The sequence below is a fragment of the Schistocerca cancellata genome, chromosome 3 (genome assembly GCF_023864275.1).
Source record: "Schistocerca cancellata isolate TAMUIC-IGC-003103 chromosome 3, iqSchCanc2.1, whole genome shotgun sequence".
In the NCBI taxonomy this organism is placed as follows: domain Eukaryota; kingdom Metazoa; phylum Arthropoda; class Insecta; order Orthoptera; family Acrididae; genus Schistocerca; species Schistocerca cancellata.
In genome coordinates this window covers 678,386,660-678,412,444 of record NC_064628.1, presented here as the reverse complement: position 1 = coordinate 678,412,444, position 25,785 = coordinate 678,386,660, and the positions used below count along the sequence as shown (strand labels likewise).

Here is a 25,785-nt window from a genome sequence, read left to right as displayed (position 1 = left end):
GGTCCAATGCGCTTCATCAGTTGGTACCCCCTCCAAATATTAAAAGCGAACGTTGTCTTCTCTATCAAACAGCAGGCTACGTTTTTCGACGTGTGCAAGTGATTTTATCTTTTCCCAGTGGTTTTTAGGGTTCCTCAAATGGTTCAAATGGCTCTGACCACTATGCGACTGAACTTCTGAGATCATTAGTCGCCTAGAACTTAGAACTAATTAAACCTAACTAACCTAAGGACATCACACACATCCATGCCCGAGGCAGGATTCGAACCTGCGACCGTAGCGGTCGCTCGGCTCCAGACTGTAGCGCCCAGAACCGCACGGCCACTCCGGCCTGCTTTAGGGTTCCGGAAATGTCCGAAAGAACAGACACCATTTATGATCCCACGGCCGTATATATGTCCGGAAGAACAGACACCACACATATAAATGTATACGACTTCACACGAAATAATAATCCTTCAGTGTGGATGCACTCTTCGTTCGTCCTCTTGCAGGAATTAGGTGAGACTGCGAGCAAAGAGCGTAATGGTCAGGGGACGCTACGTATGTAGTGTGCGACATACCGGAGTCCGGGTTCGTTGGGAAGCTTTCACGGATAGCCGAAGTGGTAAGGCGGCCGCTCGTGATAAGTTGGAAAACCGGGTTCGAGTCCTGGTCAGACACAAATTTTCATTTGTTGCCATTGGATTTATTCCAATGCACGACTGTAGATGATGTCGGAATTTGTCTTTCGTTATGTATATATACAGTTGCGGGATCATGAACCATGTCTGTTCTTTCGTACAGATATCACACACACAAATATATGCGCCCAGACGCCCAATAATGATACCGAGTGTGGATGCTGCTTACGTTAGACCTCTTGAGGGACTCAGATGAAGCTGCGAGCAATGAGGATATTGGACAGGAGACACTACGTATGTAGCGTGCGACATGTGGGAATTTAGGTTGGGTGGGAAGCTTCTTTGGACAGCCAAAGTTGTTAAGGCAACGGCTCGCTATAAGAGGGACATAAGGGTTCGAGTCCGTTTCACTTGCCTCCATTGGATTTGTTACAATGCCCCATTGCAGCTGATGTTGGAATTTCTCTTTCACCATTATTCATTACTTGTGCAGTGACTGACTAGCGCTGCTGAAATGCGGTAGAAGAAAACGCGGACCAAGAGGCACGTGCAGGGCAACGAAGATGTGGTGAACATAGGTTTTAGAGTGCCTTCCAGTAAAATGGTTCAAATGGCTCTAAGCACTAGGACTTATCATCTAAGGTCATCAGTCCCCTAGAACTTAGAACTAATTAAACCTAACTAACCTAAGGACATCACACACAGCCATGCCCGAGGCAGGATTCGAACCTGCGACCGTAGCAGCAGCGCGGTTCCGGACTGAAGCAGCTAGAACCGCTCGGTCACAACGGCCGGCTGCCTTCCAGTACCTCTTAGTAAATATAACTTAATCCATTGTTGTATAAGACCAATTTGGGATCGCGCTGTCAAATGAGCATGTAAGATTCCGCTATAAATATCATTTTGTTTGTAACTGGAAACAAACTGAGACTTTCCTTTGTCACTGAGAGTCGCCAGAAACCTGCGATGAGTAGAATTTATTTGGGCCGAATCCATCTGCTCATTGTAAAAACGAAAGACGACTCTTGGGAGAGACAGTCATATTCACCTTTTTGGGTAATCAAATGAAAAAATATTATTTCGGTTCTCATATTACTTCTGAATGGTGTTAATTGATTGTTTCCTCTGAAGCCAATTTCCACGAGGCTGCACAGTTCCACAGTTAACAATGACCTTGTGTGATCTTTAAATTATCGTTTTTTCCTATCGCAAAAGTTTCTCCATCTACGGAAACGTTCATTTTCCAGCAGGAATGGGTTCTACAATTCCTATTCGTTTCACCAGTTGTTGAAACAACACAAATGCCATTTGACTTCACGACCTTCGACATCAATAGGAAAAAACCTCACGGAATAACAGCGGAGACCGATAACTGTGGTTTGTGAACAACTGTGCCCTTAGTTATTCCGGGGAAACGGGATTGAGCCCCGCGTTCCAAAAGCAAAAATTTGGGTATAACATGATTTTCTTAAATCACTTAACTCCAGTGGCGGAATGATTTCTTTTAGGAAGTCGCCGTCGATTATGTTCTTTTATCATTCTACGCCTGAGCTATCATCATAATGATTTCTCTGTAAACAAGACAACTAAATCCCATCTGTTCTTTATCTTGGAGTTCAGATTAGGGCAGAGCAACAACTTAGCAAGAATCAGAGATTACAAGTGTGGAACGACGTAGTCAGCTTTTAAACGTTTAGCCCTTACGGAATTTTTACTGTCTGAGAAAGTGGATTTTAATAAAGGAAAAATCTGAAACAGTTAATTCTAAATCGTAAAGAACGACCACAGTATTCTGTCGTGCAACTATGATATGTAAATTGAAAAAGAGGCGCAGAAGAATATTAAGCCCACATTGGTCTCAATAAATAACTTTGTTCGAACTCTAAATGCACTACTAGTGTGCATTAGAGTACTAAATTAAGGAAACAAAAATGTATCCTGGCAGACGAGAAGCCGTTGTGATTGTAACAGCACACATTTTTTTGTAATGGAAAGCTAATGAGAATCCATTACGCAGGGTGATTTACATGCCCACAACTATGGGTTTTATGCATCCCACAATGCCTTAAATACCATACGTGAGATTTTCATTTCCTATCGCTCGCTACGTGGAATCTGTTAGTCGTACAGAAAAAATGAACCGGACCTTTTTTGGAGTAAATTTAATGTAGCTAACTTTTATACCGTGATATGTTTTCGCTGGAGGCCAAAGTTTTCATGTTATTCAAGAAAATGCTTTTTAAGGTCACTTTACCACGTTTTTCTTGAGTAGTTCGTAAACTGCTGCCTCTAGTGAAAACGTGTCTCAGAACAAAGTTTAACTACATTAAATTTGCCACAAAAATATCCTGTTCATTTTTTGTACGACTAATATTTTGCACTAGTGTGTAAGAAAATATGAAAATCGTGCGTGTGGTATTTGAAGACACTGCAGGTTCCATAAAACCCATATGTAGAAGCAGCTGAATAACCCCGTATATCATAAATCAAAGTGGCAATATTATGTAAAGAATAAATTGCTACTCACCGTATAGAGGAGACGTTGAGTCACAAAAAGGCACAACAAAACGACTGCTACACATCAGCTTTCGGCTGGAAAGCCTTCTCCTAACATAGAAAAAACACACACACAAATTCCGGAAAGCACATCTCACACATGCATAACGAATACATTGGTTATTGGTGTGTGTGAGTTGTGCTTGTGTGTGTGTTTCCTAGGTTAGAAGGAGGCCTTTTGGACGAAAGCTCATGTACAGCAGCCTTCTTGTTGTGCTTGTCTGCGACTCAGTATCTTCCCCTATAAGGTAAGCAGCAATCTAGCCTCTTCATGATATTGTCGTTCTTCCATGATGGATTTTTCCGTTGCTTGATAAATCAAGGTGGTGGAAATTAAGTTTTGCATCTTTCCCAATTCTACACATTTTCTGGGATTTGGCGATTCTTCAAGAGATTAGGTACCACACATTCAGTGCTCATGTTGCTGTTTGCATACACAGCCGTGTTTCGAGGCGGACGAGATGGTAGGCAGTGGGGTAGGGGTGGGGTTGGGGGGGGGGCTCCAAATAGTGACTTCAAGCTACATGATTAAGAGCATTATCGACATACTGGTTTATTTAGGAAAGGGGGTCACATCGAGAGTCTTGATCAAGAATGAAGATGCTGAGCCCAGTAACATCTACATCTAAATGGATACTCTGCAAATCACATTTAGGTGCCTGGTAGAGGGTTCATCGAATCACCTTCACAATTCTCTATTATTTCAATCTCGTATAGAGCGCGGAAAGAATGAAAACCTGTATATTTCCGTACGAGCTCTGATTTCCCTTATTTTATCTTGGTGTTCTTTCCTCCCTATGTAGGCCGGTGTCAATAAAATATTTTAGCATTTGGAGGAGAAAGTTGGTGACTGTAATTTCGTGAGAAGATTCCATCGCAACGAAAAATGATGTGCAGCCCAAATCCTGTATCATTTTTGTGACACTCTCTCCCATATTTCGCGATAATACAAAACGTGCTGCCTTTCTTTGAACTTTTTCGATGTACTCCGTCAGTCCTATCTGGTAAGGAACCCACACCGCGCAGCAGTATTCTAAAAGAGGACAGACAAGCGTAGTGTAGGTAATCTCCTTAGTAGGTCTGTTACATTTTCTAAGTGTCCTGCCAATAAAACGCAGTCTTTGGTTAGCCTTCCCCGCAACATTTTCTATGTGTTTCTTCCATTTTAAGTTGTTCGTTATTGTAATACCTAGGTAACCACTCGCCATGAGGAAGAGAAGAGCTGACATAAATTAAGAGATATTTGAGAGGCTTCAGGCGCAATGTCTGAAGTTTATTAAGTTTGGTGTTGCGCTATTGTGTATGAGAAATTAACTCCACAGCTGAAGCCGGGGATGGAACAACGCTCGCAGCCGGTGTCCATATATATCGAGATCAGGGAAACAATATCGAGCTCTTGGCTCGATTTGCTTCGCAGGTGAGCCCGGAGCCCTATCACACAGCATGGATTTCATGCCTGCAGACTAATTGTTCGGAAAAACTACTGGCTTCGACCAAAGTGTTCTTGGCCGCTAGTCACAAGTGCTGTGTTGAGCCTGCACCATGACACTTTGCGCTCGAAGCAGGACGAGTTCCACCTGTTCTAAAACGCAGGAAATGAACATACCGAACGAAAGACCAAACGAAAATTAATTTTTTCTGGGGAGACTGTTACCGGATTCGTACATTACTACCGTAAACTGGTGTTACTCCAGCCCAATTTTTTTGTCTTTTTTATGTGATGCAATAAAACAAAGGATAGTGGAAGGTAGAAAATTCCAAATATCTTTTTTTAGTATCCTCTGTGAATTGTACCATCAGTTAAGTAGCTTATTCAACAAGAATCAACACATCTATTGTTGTGGTATTATAAAAATGTGGGCCACTGTTACACGCAATCGTGGCTACTTTCAAAATGGTTCAAATGGCTCTAAGGACAGCACACAGATCCATGCCCGAGGCAGGATTCGAACCTGCAGCCGTAGCAGCAGCGCGGTTCCGGACTGAAGCGCCTAGAACCGTTCTGTCACAGCGGCCGGCTGGGGCTATTTTGACCCACCTCGTTATTTCTTCATGAAAAGTGGTAATATGAATATCTCCAGAGTAGACATTCAGAAGCACAGGAAACAAATAAAACATTAAATTTTGAAGGTAAGGACAGGGAATATTGAACTTTATTTAGAAAGTTATACAGTTAATATGCAGATGTAGTATATTGCATCGTATGTTAGGGATATTGTACAGCATGGGTGTGAGCCTTATTACACAAACTGCTGAAGTTATGGTACTGTAAAGTAGCCACATTTTGTTGGTCATGTGTGACTGAAAATTCTTATCAAATCCTCCCAATGATAAAATTGTTAATCTTTTTGCTTTGGCCATTTGTCTTCCCATACAGTTGACTTTAGTACTCTCATCACTCACGTCAGTCCCAATTCTGGAATATTTGTGGTATAAAACTGTAGTATATTGTCCAACTGCTAATTTACATTTCAACATTTTTGGTGCCGGACATCTTGCACAACAAAAAACTTTCAGAATTACCATTAGATTCCAGGTCTTCTTACGGAGTTTGTTTAGCCTGGGTTAAAGTAACACCATATTTTGCAAAAATTTGTACCATTTTACAGCAGCATTAAATATGTTACGGGTCACCGTCCGGGTCAGCTGAGTACTATTGGCAAGTGGAGTGTACTCAGTCCTTGTGAGTCCAATTGAGGAGTACTTGAGAACTAGCGCCAACTGTCACGAAAACTGACAAAGGCCGGGAGAGCACTGTGCTGACCGCATGCTCCTCCGTATCCACATCCGATGACGTCCATGGGCTGAGGACGACACGGCAGCCGGTCGGTACCGTTTGGCCTTCAAGACCTGCTCGGAAGGTGTTTGTTTCTTGTTTTTATTAAATATATTATCTAAATTGAATTTCACACAAATGACAGCTTCTGACCTAATTACTTAATACTGACAAAGTGCAAAATTTCGCTCACCTTATTTTTAGTTTAACAGGCAGTAGTTAGTGGGGTGCATTAGCTGTTAAAATATTTATGATCAACAGTTAACCCAGTGCTGCCAAAACACTATCACCTCCTAGATCATTCTTCACACACGGTAAATGCATACTGCCGTTACTCCGTGCTAATGATGTAATTTTAAGAACTCCGTCTTCAGGCTGCGAGTGGCCTACCGGGACCATCCGACCGCCGTCTCATCCTCAGAGGAGGATGCGGATAGGAGTGGCGTGGGGTCAGCACACTGCACTCCCGATCGTTATTGTGGTGTCACCGCCAGACACCACACTTGCCAGGTGGTAGCTTTAAATCGGCCACGGTCCATTAGTACATGTCGGACCCGCGTGTCACCACTGTCAGTGATCGCAGACCGAGCGCCACCACACGGCAGGTCTTGAGAGACGTACTAGGACTCGCCCAGTTGTACGGACGACTTTGCTAGCGACTACACTGACGAAGCCTTTCTCTCATTTGCCGAGAGATAGTTAGACTAGCCTTCAGCTAAGTCCATGGCTACGACCTAGCAAGGCGCCATTAACCATTTCTAGAGAGAGTCTCACTTGTATCATCAAGAATGCTGTATACAAATGATGGATTAAAGTTAAGTATTCCAGCAGCTACGTACTTTTCTTTATAGCATTCATTACGTATCCTGTTTCAGACCTAACGCCAGCCGGCGTGTGTAAACGCGTGCCTTTCGGTTACCCGTCACTATGGACTGGCTGTCTTGTCAGTCCACGACAGTTATGATGGCATTCTTGGCCGAAGCCGCTACTATTCGGTCGAGTAGCTCCTCAATTCGCATCACGAGGCTGAGTGCACCCCGAAAAATGGCAACAGCGCATGACAGCCAGGATGGTCACCCATCCAAGTGCCGGCCACGCCCGACAGCGCTTAACTTCGGTGGTCGCACGGGAACCGGTGTATCCACTGCGGCAAGGCCGTTGCCGACGATGTAATTTTAGCAGGAAGAAATTTAAAAAAAATTCCGATCAGTGGGACAAAGTTATCAGCAAAGGTCCAAAGCAATCCCACATTAAGGTGTTATAAAAATTCTGTGATGCGAACAGGAATGTGTTTGTCAAATTACAGAGACGTGTTTGTCATTTTAATACCTACAAGCGGAACGGCTCTCTGCAACGAGAAAAGCTACTACTTGTTTACCAGTGTGGTAGCCGCCAGCTGTTTGCGGCAGCTGAAGCGTGAGCCCTGCGCCGCGGTTCGCGGGCGCGAGACTTGTTGCCGCACCCGAATTAATTAGAAGTGGCCGGTGTTTTTCTTCTGTTCTCGTAGTGGTACAGTTATTAAAGCACTTCTGCGAACTAGTCTCAGCTGCTCCAAAAAATACGGGCAGCTCGTTGTAATCAGAAAGAGCGCGGATGGGGTTACCAGCTACGAGGATGACCGAAACATTGTTTCAACTGACAGTGTGGTAGGGTCGCGCAACGAATGAACACCATGAGTGCTTTTGGGAAAGAGACACCCTAACGAATGGGATGACTGGTCTGTCGGTTTAGCGTTCATTCGTGAAGAAATCCCTTGAGGTCATGAGACTCTTTGTCACGTTTGTGCAGTTTTCTGAAATAATGTCAAAGGAAAATTTGTTTGTTTCCTACACCACATCTGCATATCCCAAAAGAAATTGTTGAAGTTGTTTTCTAAACCACATTTCCACTATAAGTTGACGTCCTTACCGATCAAAGTGTTTATACGCGATACGCCAAAAGTGACTGCTACAACAGGAGGAAATTTCTTTTAATTCCAATCCCAAAGAAAGTAGGTGTTGACAGATGTGAAATTTCCGAATTATCAGTTTAATAAGTCACAGCTGCAAAATACTAACGCGAATTCTTTACAGACGAATGGAAAAACTGATAGAAGCCGACCTCGGGGAAGATCAGTTTGGATTCCGTAGAAATGTTGGAACACGTGAGGCAATACTGACCCTACGACTTATCTTGGAAGAAAGATTAAGGCAAACCTACGTTTCTAGCATTTGTAGACTTAGAGAAAGCTTTTGCTGGCCGGAGTGGCCGAGCGGTTCTGGGCGCTCCAGTCTGGAACCGCGCGACCGCTACGGTCGCAGGTTCGAATCCTGCCTCGGGCATGGATGTGTGTGATGTCTTTAGGTTAGTTAGGTTTAAGTAGCTCTAAGTTCTAGGGGACTTATGACCACAGCAGTTGAGTCCCATAGTGCTCAAAGCCATTTGAACCAAGAAAGCTTTTGACAATGTTGACTGGAATACTCTCTTTCAAATTCTGAAGGTGGCAGGGGTAAAATACAGGGAGCAAAAGGCTATTTACAATTTGTACAAAAACCAGATGGCAGTTGTAAGAGTCGAGGAGCATGAAAGGGAAGCAGCGGTTGGGAAGGGAGTGAGACAGGGTTGTAGCCTGTCCCCGATGTTATTCAATCTGTATATTGAGCAAGTAGTAAAGGAAAGAAAAATTCGGAGTAGGGATTAAAATCCATGGAGAAGAAATAAAAACTTTGAGGTTCGCCGATGACATTGTAATTATGTCAGAGACAGCAAAGGACTAGGAAGAGCCGTTGAACGGAATGGACAATGTCTTGAAATGAGGATATAAGATGAACATCAACAAAAGCAAAACGAGGATAATGGAATGTAGTTTAATTAAATCGGGTGATGCTGAGGGTATTAGATTAGGAAATGAGACACTTAAAGTAGTAAAGGAGTTTTGCTATTTGGCAAGCAAAATAACTGATGACGGTCGAAGTAGATGATATAAAATGTAGACTGGCAATGGCAAGGAAAGCGTTTCTCAAGAAGAGAAATTTGTTAACATCGAGTATTGATTTAAGTGTTAAGAAGTCGTTTCTGAAAGTATTTGTATGGAGTGTAGCCATATATGGAAGTGAAACATGGAAGATAAATAGTTTGGACAAGGAGAGAATAGAAGCTTTCGAAATGTGGTGCTACAGAATAATGCTGAAGATAAGATGGGTAGATCACATAACTAACGAGGAGGTATTGATTAGAATTGGGGAGGAGTATGTGGCACAACTTGACTAGAAGAAGGGATAGGTTGATAGCACATGTTCTGAGGCACCAAGGGATCACCAATTTAGTATTGGAGGGCAGCGTGGAGGGTAAAAATCGTAGAGGGAGACCAAGAGATGAATACTCTAAGCAGATTCAGAAGGATGTAGGTTGCAGTTGGTACTGGGAGATGAAGAAGCTTGCACAGGATAGAGTAGCATGGAGATCTGCATCAAACCGATCTCAGGACTGAAGACCACAACAACAACAATGATGGAGAAATAATTATCGAGTTGCAAATGCACATTTTATGTATACAAACATATCCACTGTTGGGATAATATTGATCTGCGGCAACCTATGTTGATGACAATATGCTGCACCAGTTGTGCTGATTACCAACGAAGCGAATTTTCATTCGTCTGGCCCTGTGACCAAACTGTACTGTTACTGTAAACAGCTTCGGAAATGCAGCTGCGTAAAGCGCTCGACAACCGCCGATATTTCGACAGGTGAACACAGTCATTTACGAAGCAGAATCCTGCGGCCTTGTCAGATGCCTACAAAGCTAGGAAAACTCTCTGGCAAAAATGTAATGACGCATGATGGTAGTATTTTGAAAAATTTTCAATCATACCGTTCTCATCAATAAACTAGTTTTCGTAGACTTAGTGACACTACTCCCGGACAAACCTTCCAAACTTCATCGTTAACAAGTTGTGACTGTGGTCTACATCTGCTCCTTATTTGATATGACATACAACCCAGTACCTGAGTCCGCAATTATACTGCTTCCTTCTGTGATTCTTGAACAGTGTATTCCTTATTACTAGCTGAAATTTATTGCAGAACTCAATTATTTTTTCTCCTATCTCATGACTACTGCCAAATACATATCTCCCGTATGTGTCTTCCATGCCTTGCCTTTTATACACTGAATTATCTGTTCATCTTCCTCATATACTTTCCCTGTCTCTACATCTTCTGCTTGTGACGTCGATATGTCTACCTGAACTACTGTTGTCTGTATCTCGTTAACGGACGTCAACTGCCTATTTTGCCAATCCACAGAATTTAGCTCACAAAACTGAACAGTACGTAAGTGCACATTGTAGTGTACAAATGACGGCAGCTAACACTGTGCATATTTGTTCTGTGGAACTATTTCGTTTATATGTAAGAAAACTATCTGTTCCATTATCTCATTGGGGATTGTTTCGTACCTTCAGACACAACTCACCAAGCGAGGTGGCGCAGTGGGTAGACACTGGACTCGCATTCGGGAGGACGACGGTTCAATCCCGGGTCCGGCCATCCTGATTTAGGTTTTCCGTGATTTCCCTAAATCACTCGAGGCAAATGCTGGGATGGTTCCTCTAAAAGGGCACGGCCGACTTCCTTCCCCATCCTTCCCTAATCCGATGAGACCGATGACCACGCTGTCTGGTCTCCGTCCCCAAAACAACCAACCAACCAACCAGACACAACTCAGACTTTCATATCCAGCCAACCCTGTAATACAAGTTTGATATATTTTATTATTCCAGTTTTGAATGAAAGCATTTATTTTTTTGTGTGCTCAGTTTTCTTTCTCAAATCACAAAAATCACACTGAAAAAGTAAGGTTTACCCAAATCAAAAATGAAAAAAATGTTTGAAAGTGGAACACAGTCATGTCCCTAGGAAAATGTATTCTTTACCAATTTAAGTGTTGCGGTTGAGAACATCTTGTCAATAATGTATTTAACTTCTATGTGTTGCATTATTATGAATTTACACACCGATAATCAGTAAGTGAAATCGAATGAGAATAGAAGTATTATCAAAAACCAGTTACAAGTTAAATACATTTTAAAATAGAAGCTATTGGAACCTAACAGAAATTTCCTTTTCAGGACAGATAAAACTGATAACACATTAAAGAAATATCAGATGTTGTATGGCAGAAGAGCTTCTTCCTTTTCAAGGTACATAATGGTGCCGCACAACCGAAGAATAATGCTTTACTGTCTACATCTTACATAACTGGTTTGAAAATAGATAGAATTCAGCTCAACATAAAATGCTAAAATTAAAAGAATCTAGGGTTCTATTCCAGTTGATAACATTAATGAAACAACAAGTTCGTCCAGAGTGGTCTCTCAGCGCAAACTGAGGTAAAATTCATTAATCTCTTCGTATCCACTTTTTATTTTCACGTCTTCCGATTCAGCAGACATACCACAACCGATGTGCACAACAAATTAAAGTCACAACGTACATAACCACTCGTCGTGCGTGGCAGCTCGAAGCCTTTGGCGCCAGAATTACAGATTGTATCCGTGACATATCGCTTTGAAGCATCCTGAGCGTCAGATGATTCAATTTAACACTGTTCACATTTCCGTTTTTAAAATTTAAGACAAATTAAAGTTAGTTGATGTGTTTCACACATGAAAATGCTTTAAAAATATTATGTAAATAAAAGATATTTACGAAAGCGACTAAATTAATTGTTTTTAAAATATGGATGTTGAGCCACGTCATAAAGCAGCATAATATAAGTTGGTAAATTAAAAAAATATAATTGACATCTCTAATAAGAGACGCCTTTTATAAAATAAAATTGAGAACAAAGCTGCGTTTTATATTTTGTTGCGGCATTTACAGGAACATTATTTTACGTAGCATAAGACAATGACGTGTAAAAATAGCGACATATACGCGACAACGTTACAGCATGCACGAGATAACTCCGTCAGACTGCTACAACATTCTGTAAATATTCAAAAACATGAATCAGATACTATGTATTCGACAACAGCTACAACCACGGCTGGAAATGAGATGGTATCGTAAGTTTCCGTAATTTGAAAAAATTACGTAAGACCTTTGTTTATTATACTAGGTACACTATCCTGAAGATACACCACTCTCCTCTACTATGTATTTTATTTTCAGTGACACATAATGGTTTCTTATAGTTTTACCATGGACACCAAAGAAATTAAGATATCAGGTGGGCAGTAATAACAGTTCTTATGTGAACATATCGTATTTTTTTGCCACTTTTAATAATTTTACCATCCATTTCCTTTCTACAGAGGTTGCCCAGTGAGGATCAGATAGATTGAAACTTTGTTAATTAGCAGCTCGTAGTGCTAAGCAGAAACTACTTTCTTTAAAACCTTACGATCTGTGGGGCAAACAAAATAGTATGGGCGTTCAATAAATAATGCAACACTCCTTTTTTCTGAGAGCAGGTTGGTTTTATTCAAGATTCCAATCCTCAATAGTATTCTCCACGCTTTCGGTTACGTAACTCTATTTTTCAACACAATCTCTGTTCAGTACGACAGCCTTACGCCACTCTAAAGAGAGGGCCTATATGCTCGCGTGGTACCACTCTTCTAGTCGATCTCGGAAGCAACATCTTATTGCTTCAATAATCTCGCCATCACCCACGTAATGTTCCTCGTAGAGTGCATCCTTCATTCTGCCGAACAGATGGAAGTCGAAAGGTGAAGATACGGGCTGTAGAACTGACGAAGAAGACCAGTCCAATGAAGTTTTGTGAGCCGCTCTTCGCAGACTTTTGTGAGGCTTTGCGTTGTCATGGAGAAGGAGAACATTGTTGGTTTGAATTTTGAGGCGACGAATATGCTGACGTCGTTTCTTCGGTTTCACAGTTGTGTGTGGCCGGCCAGGCGCGGGAGATCGGATAAGTTTTTGTGGAACTTTACTGTGATGGTGAAGACGCCACGCCCAACGACTCACCGTGCTTTTGTTTACTGCCAGTTCCCTGTAGGCATTCAACAGGCACCTACCAAATCTTGCGATATTCTGATTTTCCGCCCAAAAAAACCCAATGACAGCTCTCTGCTTGGAACGCACCTACGTCACAGACGCCATTTTGAAATCGACGTATAGCGCCACCACCTATCGGAAATTGTCCCACCACAAATTATGCTATGTTTCAACCGAAACTGGCAGAGAAAAAAGTGTTGCATTATTTATTGAACGCTCCTCATGCAGTATGAGGAGAGAAAAGTAGAAATGAAAGTTGCAAATACAGAAGTCTGAAGAAGGAGCAATGGATCGCTACAAATAGGGTAACGAGATCCTGTTCGCAGCACAGAAAAATAGGAACTATTCCTCCAGCCTAACACGTGAGAAGACCGAACTCGCTTAATTGCGTGCTGTCAGCCCGGTACGGTGCGGTGCTGCCGAAGCGGCGAGAGACAATGCGCTGCTAAGATGGCGCGGCGCCTTCCTCGGCCTCGACGTAATGTCCCAGGGGCATTGTGGACCGCAATATCGGTACCGCGACCACAATAAGGCGCCGCCGGGGTGTGCGCCACGCCAAATGCGATTAGGCTCCCTCGCAGCAGGGCGGCCGGCGAAGCCCCGCAAGGAGTTGGCGACCCTGAGGGCAGAAGGCCGCTGCATCGCGGCCGCAGGCTGCCGACGCCGGGGAGCAACAAGCAGCTCACCTCCACCCACGCATAGGCACTGAAGGCTGCGGCCATCTGTGCTGGTTCTTCAGCTGCCATGCGTTTAAAATCGCTTTGCTTCTTTTGCTTTCATAGCCAAGGCAGACAAAGGAGAGTCATTAGCACGGTATGTCGATAAATTTTACTTTGGGGCCATCTAATTATGAGGAGCGTTCAGTAAGGAATACATCACACTTTTTCTTCGGCCAATTTCGGTTAAAAAATGCGAAATTTGTGGTGGGACATCGTGGAAAATTCCCGCTTAGGTCCATATAGCTTTATGAAGTTCATCTACATCTACATCTACATTCATACTCCGCAAGTCACCTGACGGTGTGTGGCGGAATGTACCTTGAGTACCTCTATCGGTTCTCCCTTCTATTCCAGTCTCGTATTGTTCGTAGAAAGACAGGTTGTCCGTACGGCTCTGTGTGGGCTCTAATCTCTCTGATTTTATCCTCATGGTCTCTTCACGAGATATGCTTAGGTGGGAGCAATATACTGTTTGACTCCTCGGTGAAGGTATGTTCTCGAAACTTCAACAAAAGCCGGTACCAAGCTACTGAGCGTCTCTCTTGCAGAATCTTCCACTGGAGTTTATCATCTCTGTAACGCTTTCGCGATTACTAAATGATACTGTAACGAAGCGCGCTACTCTCCGTTGGATCTTCTCTATCTCTTCTATCACCCCTATCTGGTACGGATCCCACACCGGTGAGCAGTATTCAAGCAGTGGGCGAACAAGTGTACTGTAACCTACTTCCTTTGTTTTCGGACAGCATTTCCTTAGGATTCTTCCAATGAATCTCAGATTGGTATCTGCTTTACCGACGATTAATTTTATATGGTAATTCCATTTTAAATCACTCGTAATGCCTACTCCCAGATAATTTATGGAATTAACTGCTTCCAGTTGCTGACCTGCTATATTGTAGCTAAATGATAAAAAATCTTTCCTTCTATGTATTCGCAGCACATTACACTTGTCTACATTGAGATTCAATTCGTTAAGGATCCTCCTGCATTTCAGTACAGCCTCTCGATATACTATAGCATCATCCGCAAAAAGCCTCAGTGAACTTCCGATGTTTTCCACCAGGTCATTAATATATGTTTTGAATGGCAACGATCCTACGACACTCCTCTGCGGCACACCTGAAATCACTCTTACTTCGGAAGACTTCTCTCCATTGAGAATGACATGCTGCGTTCTGTTATCTAGAAACTCTTCAACCCAATCACACAATTAGTCTGACAGTCCATATGCTCTTACTTCGTTCATAGGTTGCGGTGCTATACGTAGCTGAAACCTAGAACAAGGTTCGGGATCGTTTAAGCAAAACACGTTGAACGTTGGCCCAACTTGATGCGTCATTTATCATTCCCAAACAAATATTTTTATTTAATAACAATTCAATCATGAGTCAACCAAGATTCTTGCCAAATACATACAAATAGTTAAAATTTTTAAATTAGATTCACAGTGCATAAGTACATTTACATTATGCATAAAGTCACAAAACGTACTCAAAAAATGTCAACTGTGCGACAATTGGTGGCCGGACTACAAACAGTTAATTAATTGAATAAGCCTCCGGCGGCACTCTGGGAAGAATTATCAGTCTATAAGTAAGTACTTAACAAACAGTCTTCATAGATAATTTCAAACAAATGCCAAAGAGACCAATAGCTTCGGCTAATCCCACAACACGACTTGAATATAAGTTCAACAACATTAAATAAAAGACATTAAACTGCACTGGTTATTCTGCTCTTGGTATGACCAAGCTGCCCAAATGCCACCCATATGTACAGCCGAAATAACAGTAGTACTTCACTGATAGGCTACAAGCCTGTTCCACATAAATCACGTTAATTGCTTGAATAAACTACTGGGCACCTAAAACACAATTGAAATTATAACAATCATTAAACCCTCAGTTTGTTCAAAGACTTTCATCACACGTCGAGGAGAGCCTTACAGTAGCAGAATTACTGAGCCAATTACCTACTAATCCGGCGACACCGGCACTGTGTCATGATACCAAAAGAATAACAACAAACTACTCAACTTGAGGCTGGAACGGGAGATAGGCAGAATCGCTTGTGACATGCTAACACTTAGGCCTCGGGCGATGGAGAGAGAGCTGCCGAAGCAGAAGGAAAACGCGTCTCTACGCCGGACCAGAAGAACAGCAACGCGTCAACCGCTGCCGATACAAGGCTCTCAACGTATGCCAAACAACAAGCAGCAAAACAAATTTGATAATAATTAACATACACAATATTACTTAAACGGGCAATTAAAAATTCAACTATTAAAACTTCGCTGTGGGAGCCGCCCTCTCATAACATTGCAAGTTAAGCTTCCCAGCAATAGTAAGAAGCAACATATAAGTTCATTTAAAATAATAATTACATAATCATTCAAACAAAATTTATTAGGGCTTATTGTATCGCTCTCTTGTTCGATTTTAGGAAACAAAACCGCCCCTCCCGCTCTCTCTCTCTGTCTCTCTCACACTCACACCCACCCCCACCCACCCACACACACACACACCCACCCACCCACCCACCCACCCACACACACACACACACACACACACACACACACACACACACACACACACACACACATACACACGTACATGCACACACAAACAGATCACAGTTATCACAAAAACAAATTCGATAGTTGTCAATACCATTCAACAGCTGGCAACACCTAGCAAAATACAAAATATGACATCAAAACAAGTGTTCAGGTCCTAGTTCCTGTGAAGTCTGTAAACAAAATTTCAAATGGCAGTTATAAGAAGGAGAAGAACGGCGCTAACAAAAGAACAAAATTGCAGACTCGATCTGCCATGACAGCCTTGTTTGTTACATGCGGTCCTTACATATCTGACCACCAAGATGTTCATCACAGTCTGAAGATGGATTCTACCCGAAAAGCCTCACATAAAGTAATTGGCTTATCAGCTGGTGGCTTCTTATTTAGTGATCAATTCAAATATTGTGTAGTACGTCTGTTGATTTGCAGTATGGTAGCGTTCTTCCTGCCTAACTTTATGTCACAATTACACGCTTTCTGCTCGCCGATAACCGTGGCAAATAAATCAGTAAGACGACAACCCTTAGTGTTTTCATAGTATACCTTAGTGCCACTGAAGATAGTCCCTGGGGATGTTGCATTTTTCGGCGATGAAGATACTCTGCAAGACACTGTACAATATGTAGCAGGGAGTTATGAAAATGTATATTATAGAAGACATGTTGAGAATGCAATAGAGTGAGATGAGGTAGGGAGCGAAATGAAACCACTCGAGGGACGTTTGCCATAAAAAGTTCAGATTAACTGTTTAGGCATGTTTTAGCGTCGATAACAAGAGTTCGATTGCTCTTTATTGCATCTGAACTCTTCCTTCCCAGTCCCTTTCTTCTTAGTTCATGCTTTATTGAGGTATATAATTTCCTTGCACATATTGCACGTTATTCACACAATGTCTCACACGTGTCTCCTGTAATATAAATTCTAAGATAGTCACATATTATTTATTCGCGAGAAAATCAGTCTTTTCTGAAAGTCCATGACTTTTAATGAATGTAACAAAACTGACACAAATAATCGTTTGCAAGTAATTGTGTTGGGTAGTTGCGTTTCCAGTAACAGATGTCTGTTGTTTGTCGATGAGAATAACGAGCTCGTAGCGAAAGAAAAGTTCAAAGGTGATAGTATAGATGTAATAAACGAGTATGGCGACGCTGGTTCTCTCCGTTCGCGAACTTGTAAAAACATTTGCTCTCATTGTCAGTGACGTAACTGACAGCAGCTGCGCGCCATGCTGGCAGCGAGTAAAGCTATGAGCTCTACGCCGCCAGCTGTGGCCACCTGTTGCCTAGGACACGGGATCGACCACAAGCAACCGCAGCAGCAGCCACCACGAGCAACCCGTACGATTCTTGTCAGCAACTCGTCGTCACCGCTATGACAACTCTCTAAGTAAAGAGTCCGCGAATCACGGTCCCACGGTCGCGTTCTCGCTTCCAGATCACGGGGTGCAGGTTCGATCCCGGCGGGGTCAGGTGGTTTCACCATCTCGAGATGACTGGGTGTTTGTGTTTTCCTGATCATCTCACCATCACTGACGAAAGTGGCGAGATTGGACTGAGCAAAGATTGGGAATTTGTACGGGCGCTGACAACCGCGCAGTTGAGGGCCCCACAAACCAAACATCACTGCAGACACAGTAGCGTGAAGCTAATCTAGGTTTCATGCAGTGTGTGTGTGTGTGTGTGTTTTAAGATTCAACAATGAAAATCGGAAACAAGCAGATGTGTCTCCCGCAATAGCCTTACTTGTTCCGCATTTTTTCTTTCTTTTTTTGTTATCAGTCTTCCGAGTGGTTCAGTAAGGCTCGTCATGATGCGCTCTCTTGTGCCAAGCCCTTCGTCTCAGGATAGCATTTACTCCCAACATCCTCTTTTATTTTTGCTAGCCTCTGCCTTGCCCTACAGTTTTTTTCTTCTTTACGGCTCCGTTTAGTACTATGGAAGTCGTTACTTCACGTCATAACATATATGATGTCGTCCTGTCTCTTCTTCCTGAAGAATGCATGGGAGGTTTTGGATGGAGTGGGGTTCAGGCAAGAAGGCGAAGGCGCTTACTTTCACCGACAATTTTACGAAACACAAAAATATATTCCGTGACAACTGAACAACTGAACTCGTACAAAATAGTACGAGGGGCATTCAATAAGTAATGCAACACAGATATATTTTTCTAAAAGCTGGTTCGTTTTATCCAGATTCCAATACACCATATTATTCCCTACATTTTTGGCTACAAAACCCTATTTTTTAATATACACTACTGGATATTAAAATTGCTACATCAAGCGAAAATGTAGATGATAAACGGGTATTCATTGGACAGATATATTATACTAGAATTGACATGTGATTACATTTTCACGCAATTTGGGTGCATAGATCCTGAGAAATCAGTACCCAGAACAACCACCTCTGGCCGTAATAACGGACTTGATACGCCTAGGAATTGAGTCAAACAGAGCTTGGATGGAGTGTACAGGTACAGCTGCCCATGCAGCTTCAACACGATACCACAGTTCATCAAGAGTAGTGACTGGCGTATTGATGACGAGCCAGTTGCTCGGCCACCATTGACCAGACGTTTTCAATTGGTGAGAGATCTGAAGAATGTGCTGGCCAGCGCAGCAGTCGAACATTTTCTGTGTCCTGAAAGCCCCGTACAGGACCTGCAACATGCGGTCGTGCATTATCCTGCTGAAATGTATGGTTTCGCAGGGATCGAATGAAGGGTAGAGCCACGGGTCGTAACACATCTGAAATGTAACGTCTACTGTTCAAAGTGCCGTCAGTGCGAACAAGAGGTGACCAAGGCGTGTAACCAATGGCACCCCATACCATCACGCCGGGTCATACACCAGTATGGCGATAACGAATACACGCTTCCAATGTGCGTTCACCGCGATGTCGCCAAACACGGATGCGACCATCATGATGCTGTAAACAGAACCTGGATTCATCCGAAAAAATGACGTTTTGCCACTCGTGCACCCAGGTTCGTCGTTGAGTACACCATCGCAGGCGCTCCTGTCTGTAATGCAGCGTCAGGGGTAACCGCAGGCATGGTCTCCGAGTCGATAGTCCATGCTGCCGCAAACGTCGCCGAACTGTTCGTGCAGATGGTTGTTGTCTTGCAAACGTTGATCTGTTGACTCAGGGATCGAGACGTGGCTGCACGATCCGTTACAGCCATGCGGATAAGATGCCTGTCATCTCGACTGCTAGTGATTCGAGGCCGTTGGGATCGAGCACGGTGTTCCGTATTACCCTCCTGAACCCACCGATTCCATATTCTGCTAACAGTCATTGGATCTCGACCAACGCGAGCATCAATGACGCGATACGATAAACCGCAATCGCAATAGGCTACAATCCGACCTTTATCAAAGTTGGAAACGTGATGGGACGCATTTCTCCTCCTTACACGAGGCATCACAACAACGCTTCACCAGGTAACGCCGGTCAACTGCTGTTTGTGTATGAGAAATCGGTTGGAAACTTTCCTTCCTCATGTCAGCACGTTGTAGGTGTCGCCACCGGCGCCAACCTTGTGTGAATGCTCTGAAAGCTAATCATTTGCATATCACAGCATCTTCTTCTTGTCGGTTAAATTTCGCGTCTGGAGCACGTCGTCTTCGTCGTGTAGCAATTTTATTGGCCAGTAGTGTATTTTGTACTCATTACACTGTTCACTCCATTTAACACGACCTGTAATTCTACTTCGGGTTCATTGAGGATAGCAATGTCATCAAAGAACCTTATCATTAACATCGTTTCATGCTGAGCTGTATAGGAAGAAAACTATAGGGAAAGACGAAGATTGCAATACAACAACTGACTGAGAACGTTTGCTGCAAGTGCTACTCTGAGACGAAGAGTTTTGCTCAGAAGTGAACATCGTGACGGGTAGCATCAATGCAATCAGATGACTGGTAACCCAAACGCATGACCAAGACGACGAAGAAAGCTGCTGAGACGAACGAAAATCTGGACTTGTCGTGAGACCTGGAAGTCATCCTGGCAGTGCATGTTACGACTAACTTTGCGCGCACTAGTGCAGTAGCAGTTTTTTTGCAGCGGGCACTTGCGCAGCGGGGACCGACGTTAATATCATCGGCGGCGCAGCCAGCGCCCCATGAAGGCCTGTCGCCGGCCAGTGGCGCAGATGCTGTGTTTTCGCTGTTAATCCGGTTATCGCCGCCGCGCCGCCCGGAGTGCCACCGGAAAAAGCCTCCTGAGGCAGGGTCGCCGCCGCCGCCGCCGCCGCCGCCGCTCAGCCGTGTAGGGGGCGGTGCACGGGGTGGGGGTTGGAGTGGGGTGTCGACTCTCACCATTAGGGGGCGGGCGCCACGACACAGCCCCCGCGTGTGCTCCGCCGCCTGACAAAACACGGCCGCCAAGACCGCCGGCCACGCCCTGCGAAAACAATGCGTAAAGAAGGCGGTGATACGAGAAACAACTCAAATACGGCACGAAGAAAAGAAGATTAGGATTTAACCTCCCATCCGTGCTTCCGTTCTCGAGTTATTTATTCTCGTATCTCCACACTGTGAACGCACCAAATTCCAAAGGCAAGAGGGGCTAACGTAAGGCGGTAACAGCACGTCGTACCTCAGAAGAGGGAAGTGTTGTTGGTACCGTGGCCCTCAACCTGATGTAGCTTTCCGTGCTGCTCTGTCCGGCGCATCATTGTAGGGCAGAATAGGAAATCTGTATGGTGTGGGGGATACCATAGTTGCACAAGAAGTAGCGCCCCTCGAAACTTTGAGCAGTGAAAGTACAGGTAGGTCCATTGACAGTGACCGGGCCAAATATCTCACGAAATAATCATTAGACGAAAAAACTACAAAGAACGAAACTCGTCTAGCTTGAAGGGGGAAACCATACGGCGCTATGGTTGGCGCTGCTGTCTGTAATGCAGCGTCAGGGGTAACCGCAGGCATGGTCTCCGAGCCGATAGTCCATGCTGCCACAAACGTCGCCGAACTGTTCGTGCAGATGGTTGTTGTCTTGCAAACGTCCCCATCTGTTGACTCAAGGATCGAGACGTGACTGCACGATCCGTTATAGCCATGCGGATAAGATGCCTGTCATCTCGACTGCTAGTGATTCGAGGCCGTTGGGATCGAGCACGGTGTTCCGTATTACCCTCCTGAACCCACCGATTCCATATTCTGCTAACAGTCATTGGATCTGACCAACGCGAGCATCAATGGCGCGATACGATAAACCGCAATCGCAATAGGCTACAATCCGACCTTTATCAAAATTGGAAAACATGATGGTATGCATTTCTTCTCCTTACACGAGGCATCACAGCAACGCTTCACCAGGCAACGCCGGTCAATTGCTGTTTGTGTATGAGAAATCGGTTGGAAACTGTCCTTCCTCATGTCAGCACGTTGTAGGCGTCGCCACCGGTACCAACCTTGTGTGAATGCTCTGAAAGCTAATCATTTGCATATCACAGAATCTTCTTCTTGTCGGTTAAATTTCGCGTCTGGAGCACGTGCCGCTGCCATAGGTCAAACGGATATCAACTGCGTTTCTTTTAAAATAGGAACCCCCATTTTTATTACATATTCGTGTAATACGTAAGGAAATATGAATGTTTTAGTTGGACCACTTTTTCAGCTGTGTGACAGATGGCGCTGTAATAGTCACAAACGTATAAGTACGTGGTATCACGTAACATTCCGCAGTGCGGACGGTATTTGCTTTGTGATACATTACCCGTGTTAAAATGGACCGTTTACCAATAGCGGACAAGGTCGAAATCGTGTTGATGTCCGGCTATTGTGATCAAAATGCCCAACTGGCGTGTGCTATATATGCTGCTCGTTATCCTGGACGACATCATCCAAGTGTCCTCACCGTTCGCCGGATACCTAGCTATTTAAGGAAACAGGAAGAGTTCAGCCACATGTGAAACGTCAACCACGACCTGCAACAAATGATGATGCCCAAGTAGGTGTTTTAGCTGCTGTCGCGGCTAATCCGCACATCAGTAACAGACAAATTGCGCGAGAATCGGGAATCTCAAAAACGTCGGTGTTGAGAATGCTGCATCAACATCAGTTGCACCCTTACCATATTTCTGTGCACCAGGAATTGCTTGGCGACGACTCTGAACGTCGTGTACAGTTCTGCCACTGGGCACAAGAGAAATTACGGGACGATGACAGATTTTTTGCACGCGTTCTATTTAGCGACGAAGCGTCATTCACCAACGGCAGTAACGTAAACCGGCATAATATGCACTATTGGGCAACGGAAAATCAACGATGGCTGCGACAACTGGAGCATCAGCGACCTTGGCGGGTTAATGTATGGTGCAGCATTATGGGAGGAAGGATAATTGGCCCCCATTTTATCGATGGCAATCTAAATAGTGCAATGTATGCTGATTTCCTACGTAATGTTCTACCGATGTTACTACAAGATGTTTCTCTGCATGACAGAATGGCGATGTACTTCCAACATGATGGATGTCCGGCACATAGTTCGCGTGCGGTTGAAGCGGTATTGAATAGCATATTTCATGACAGGTGGATTGGTCGTCGAAGCACACCGGATCTCACATCCCCGGATTTCTTTCTGTGGGGACAGTTGAAGGACATTTACTGTCGTGATCCATCGACAACGCCTGACATCATGCGTCAGCTCATTGTCAATGCATTTGCGAACATTACGGAAGGCGAACTCATCGCTGTTGAGAGGAATGTCGTTAAACGTATTGCCAAATGCATTGAGGTTGACGGACATCATTTTGAGCATTTATTGCATTAATGTGGTATTTACAGGTAATCACGCTGTAACAGCATGCGTTCTCAGAAATGATAAGTTCACAAAAGTACATGTATCACATTGGAACAACCGAAATGAAATGTTCAAACGTACCTACGTTCTGAATTTAATGTGAAAAACCTACCTGTTACCAACTGTTCATCTAAAATTGTGAGTCATATGTTTGTGACTATTACCGCGCCATCTATCACAAATCGAAAAAAGTGGTTCAACTAAAACATTCATATTTCTTTGCGTATTACACGAATATGTAATAAAAATAGGGGTTCCTATTTTTAAAAAAACGCAGTTGATATCCGTTTGATCTACGGCAGTGCCATCTAGCGGGCCAACCATAGCGCCATCTGGTTTCCCCCTTCAAGCTAGACAAGTTTCGTTCTTTGTTGTTTTTTCATTTGACGCTTATTTCGTGAGATATTTGGCCCGTTCACGATCAATGGACCACCCTGTATATATATGTAAATGAAAGAAGCGATGCTGAATTTCTTGTCCTAAGGAATGGCAATGTATTTCGTGGCAAAGCGAAGACTTGACCAGCGTAGCTGCATCGTCGTGGTTACTCCAGAGAAAAAGGGAGGAGGTATTATTACAAGCGGAGAGCTGTCACAAGCTAAATGTCTATACCTCAGTGCCCTGCAGCGGAACACTGGCTGTTAGTTAAGCAATACTGTGGGCACACTATCACAGTATCAACGTTTATGTAATATGTCTGAATAATTCATTGCCCACTTTAATTCTGATACTATATTTTGTTGTCCTACATGTAAATAAATACAAATAAAAAATATAGAAGCTCCATTTGCATGCTGTTTTGATGCAGCACTCCAAGGTAATCTGTTCCACGCGAGACTGTTCATCTCTGCATAGCTACACGGACTTTAACCTGCGGTTGTCGAGCTTTGGCCTCTGCTGCCTCTACCTATGGGTTTTATGCAACCAACAATTCCGTCAGAAACGACGTGCGAGATTTTCAGTTTCTCTCATTCTGTACGTGCAAACTGTTAGTCGTACAGAAAATACGAACAGAACCTTTTTGTAGGATATTTAGTGTAGTTAAATTTTGTACTGGGAAACGTTTTCAGTTGTTCTTTTATATGTTTGTCTTGAATGATTCGAAAACTACGGCCTTTAGCAAAAACTGATTCCAGTACTAAATTGAACTACATTAAATTTTTTATAGAAAGGTCCTATTCATTTTTTCTGTAAAACTAATAGTTGGTGTGTAGCAGGCAAGTGAAAATGAAAATCATGTACATGGTATCTGAAGGCGTTGAGTTGCGTAAGTCCCATAAATATGGCACCTGAATCATCCTGTATATCCTGTCAACCTATGTGGTGTTATAGTTAGTTGTGCCTTAAAGATTTTTTCTCATCAACTCGATTCAGAAATGTTCAAATGTGTGTGAATTCCTATGGGACCAAACTGCTTATGTCATCGGTCCCTAGACATACATACTACTTAAACTAACTTACGCTAAGGACAACACACACTAACAGCCATGTCCGAGGAAGGACTCGAACCTTTGGCGGAAGTGGGCGCACGATTCGTGACATAGCGCCTCTAACCGAGCGGCAACTCGATTCAGTAGGGACCTCTTCATGAGTTACCCTGTCTATCCAACTTATCTTCAACATTCTTCTGTAATACAAAAACATCTATGAAAGAAGGATCATTCGTTTATACATAGTTTCTCACATTTAAATGCCTGTTTCGTATATTAGATGAATGAAATTAAAAACGACTGCACATAAATTTTAAGGTAGTTGCTCCATTACAAGCAAATGCTGCAGGCACTATTTTGTTGGACAACCGGTTAATTCTCATAGAATGTCTTTTTTAACTTATTTAGCCTCAAAAACCTATTCCACCATCGGTGGATATCGCGCCATATTCATCTACTACTGCTCGCATCTCCTTCATCCCTCAGCTCATCTTGTCGTCAGTAGCTAGAAATTGGAATACTTCCGCAAATATCATATTTCTATCGGCGACCATGAGCCTTATTCATAAGGGAAATAAATTCCACTTATGAGTCTGATCCATTTTGTACCATAAACAATTTCCCAGTAAATCGCTTTACGATATTTTTACTTCGTATGATATGTTTCGGTCACAGCCATCATAATGCATTCAATAGAACAGATACCCACCTATTCATTGACACTGCATTCGAATCGCACACCTTTTCGAATGTTCCTTAAACACATACTTTATTTACTAGGTGACAGTGTCGAAATTATTTGAATGTTTCCTGATAGCTAAGAAACTCGGATTAACGGGAGCTCAGTTATGGATAGCCTTTAGTAGCTACTGAGCGGACAGAACGAGGTGGATTTCACATGACCATACATCCTGATTCCTAGAAAGCAGTTTTTCACTCTTCAAATAAGTTGTCACACCCGAGACATCAATGGCATCAATGGGCATTTTCCGATAGTGACATTAGTCATTTTTTTAAAGGCATCATCGTCGCTTTCGACCCTTACAAACATTTACTTTTAAAATTTGCTATTATTATTTCAGCCTTTAGCCATTTCTCAGGTGCAATACAACGACAGACGATTTTAAAATAAATCTTTCCTAGCATGTGCTCCATCTCTATGGTCCGATTTAAAAACTAGTTAGTGCTAGACAGCTAGCGAGCTGGACCGCGTCCGCCACGAATTCACGAACGAATGGCAGGGCTCACATCCCCCACCAACCACCTACCCCCTTCGACACTAA

The 25,785-nt window shown here is 43.3% G+C and overlaps 1 protein-coding gene and 1 pseudogene across 1 annotated transcript in view; one reads left to right on the top strand and one right to left on the bottom strand.

The window, feature by feature from the left end:
• The window catches only part of LOC126176951 (prohormone-1-like), a 326,878-nt gene that overhangs the window by 198,883 nt on the left and 102,210 nt on the right, over positions 1–25,785 (top strand). The window lies entirely within an intron of this gene.
• On the bottom strand, positions 7,001–7,118 carry LOC126177498 (5S ribosomal RNA; annotated as a pseudogene).